Below are 2,730 nucleotides of genomic sequence, written 5' to 3' on the forward strand. Positions count from 1 at the left end.
ACATCTGGTCTGGCAGGGAGGGCATAGAAACGGGCCAGGCCACCTCCTAATCTACCTTTCCCTCTAGGGCGACCCCTAGCTGACTGACCTCCACCCCGAGCTGACTGGGCGGGTGGTAAAGTAACTGGTGCTAAAGTCGAAGGTTGACTCCTCTGTTGAGATAGACCTCTAAGACGATGAGGACCCTGGCTCCACATATGCACAAACTCTCCACACTCAAAATAACTCCCTGGTGCTGGTGGCGGGAACTGAAGGGAGCCCCGAGCACCGGGATAACTGGTAGAAGAACCTGGCATAGAGGAGCCCTGAACTGATGAGCACGGGACGAACTCTGAGTTGGAAGGGCACCGAGTGATAAGTGGCCCTGATGAGAACAATGAGAACCATGGCCAGATGATGCACCCCGGTGAAATGGCCGAGCTGACTGAGCTTGTCTAAAATGATGACCTCTACCGTGATGGAACTGACCCCCAAAAGGAGCACCGCTGAATCCTCCCTGACCACGAGGCCTCTTAGCCTCTCTATCAACCCCCTCCTGACCACGAACCATCTCAATCTACCGAGCAATGTCGACAACCTCATCAAAGGTAGCACCTGACACCCTCTCTCTGGTCATAAGCAACTGTAGCTGAAAAGTGAGACCATCAATAAACCTCATGATCCTCTCCCTGTCCGTAGGAACCAACTAGATAGCATGACGGTCTAACTCCGAGAATCACATCTCATACTGTATCACAGACATATCACCCTGGCGAAGCCACTCAAACGGTCTACGCAGCTCCTCTCTGTGGGACCGAGGCACGAACTTCTCCAAAAAGATCACGGAGAACTTCTTCCAAGTAAGGGGTACTGCGCCAACAGGCCTACGCCTCTCGTAAGTCTCCCACCATCTGAGTGCAACCCCGAAAAACTGAAAAGTAGTAAATCAGACCCCACAAGTCTCCAGAATACCAGTAGTAAGGAGTATCCTCTGACACCTGTCCAAGAAGTCTTGAGCATCCTCTCTCTCTGTGCCACTGAAAGGTGGCAGCTGGAGCCTCCCAAACCTCTCCAACCTACGCTGATCATCCTCAAGCATAGCAGGAACCACATAATCCTGTGTAGCTGCAACCGGCTAGGCTGGTGGTGCCCCTATGTCTGGAGTCCCTGAACAACCTGCTCGGGTGTGAGAGCGATGGGAGTCTGAGTGCCCGTGCCTCCACCGACCTGAGAAGTGGTTGCGGACGTCAAGATAGAGACCTCGTGAGAAAGGTCGGTACACGTTGTCAGAATTTAAGCTAGGGCCTCCTGAAGGCCTGGAATCACAATAGGCATAGGTGGTGCTTGAGCTGGTGCATCAACAACTAGAATCTGGTCCTGATCTGGGGCAACTGGTAGATCTGCAGGTACTGCCACACCTGCGGTGCGGGCTACACCTCTGCCCCTACCATGGCCTCTACCGCGGCCTCGGCCTCTCGCGGCCCTGGCTAGTGGTACTGGTGGCTGGGCCTCCTGACCGGTAGTACGAGTCCTTACCATCCGTGAGAGAATGAAACAATAGATGTTTAGTTACTAGAATCAACAGATTCGCACGACAAGAATTCAAGAATGTGGAGTTTCCTAAGGGTTCTGCAGCCTCTCGAAGATTAGTACAGATGTCTCCGTACCGATCCGCAAGACTCTACTAAACCTGCTTATGACTCGTGAGACCTATGTAACCTAGGCTCTAATACCAACTTGTTACGACCCAAACTAGCCCTGACGTGATGGCGCCTATCGTGGAACTAAGCAAGCCGACTTATTACCAAAACAAATCGATATTTTCATTTCAAAGAAAATTTCAAGGCTATTTAACATAAAAACCTTCGTAAAAGAGTTCAAATCAAAATAAAAGTGTGGAAAAGAAAAGCCCGGCATCATGGTATCACTGGTCATGAGCATCTACTACAATTTGTCTGACAATAACGAAACTAACATAGTATGGAAAATGGCTAAATACAACTAAAGGAAGATAAGAGGGAGAAAAGCAGGGCTGCGATCGCTAGACAACTACCTTGCTATCCCCGAGAAAATCTGCAACCGAAATAGTCAACAACCGCTACCTTGTCCAGCTACACCTGTATCTGTACACAAATTCGAGGGAGTAACGTGAGAACGCCAACTCAGTAAGAAACAACAATAAATAAAGACTGAGAAGTAGTGACGAGCAGTAATGCAAGTAAAGTTCATATCACAAAAATTCAATAAGACACAACATGCTTTTAAAACTAGGGTTTGAATGAAATCAACTCTTTTAAATCCAGTTTCAGAAAAAAAAATCATTTAAAGACATCTTTCAATAGTTTTTCAAACAAAGGCTCAATGCAAAGGTGAGAAAAATAATGAAATCATAATCAGCCACTCGAGCAACATTACTTATATACAGCCCCTTAGGCTAACCTCATAATCACTCGTATACAGCCCCTCGGACATACCTCACAATCACTCGTAAATAGCCCCTCGGGCATACCTCACCATCTCTCATGCCTCCCAGTCACTCAGCACTCGCACTCAGTAGGTACTTGCATTCACTGGGGGTGTGTACAGACTCCGGAGGGGCTCCTTCTGCCCAAGCATTATGTCAAGACAAATCATGGCATAAATCAATCAGGCCCTCGGCCTATATCAAACATACTGCGGCGTGCAGCGCGATCCCATAAATATTCTCAAAAATTAGGCCCTCGGCCTCACTCAGTCATAAGCCTCTCAAGT

Source organism: Nicotiana tomentosiformis, chromosome 12 (assembly GCF_000390325.3).
Source record: "Nicotiana tomentosiformis chromosome 12, ASM39032v3, whole genome shotgun sequence".
NCBI lineage: Eukaryota > Viridiplantae > Streptophyta > Magnoliopsida > Solanales > Solanaceae > Nicotiana > Nicotiana tomentosiformis.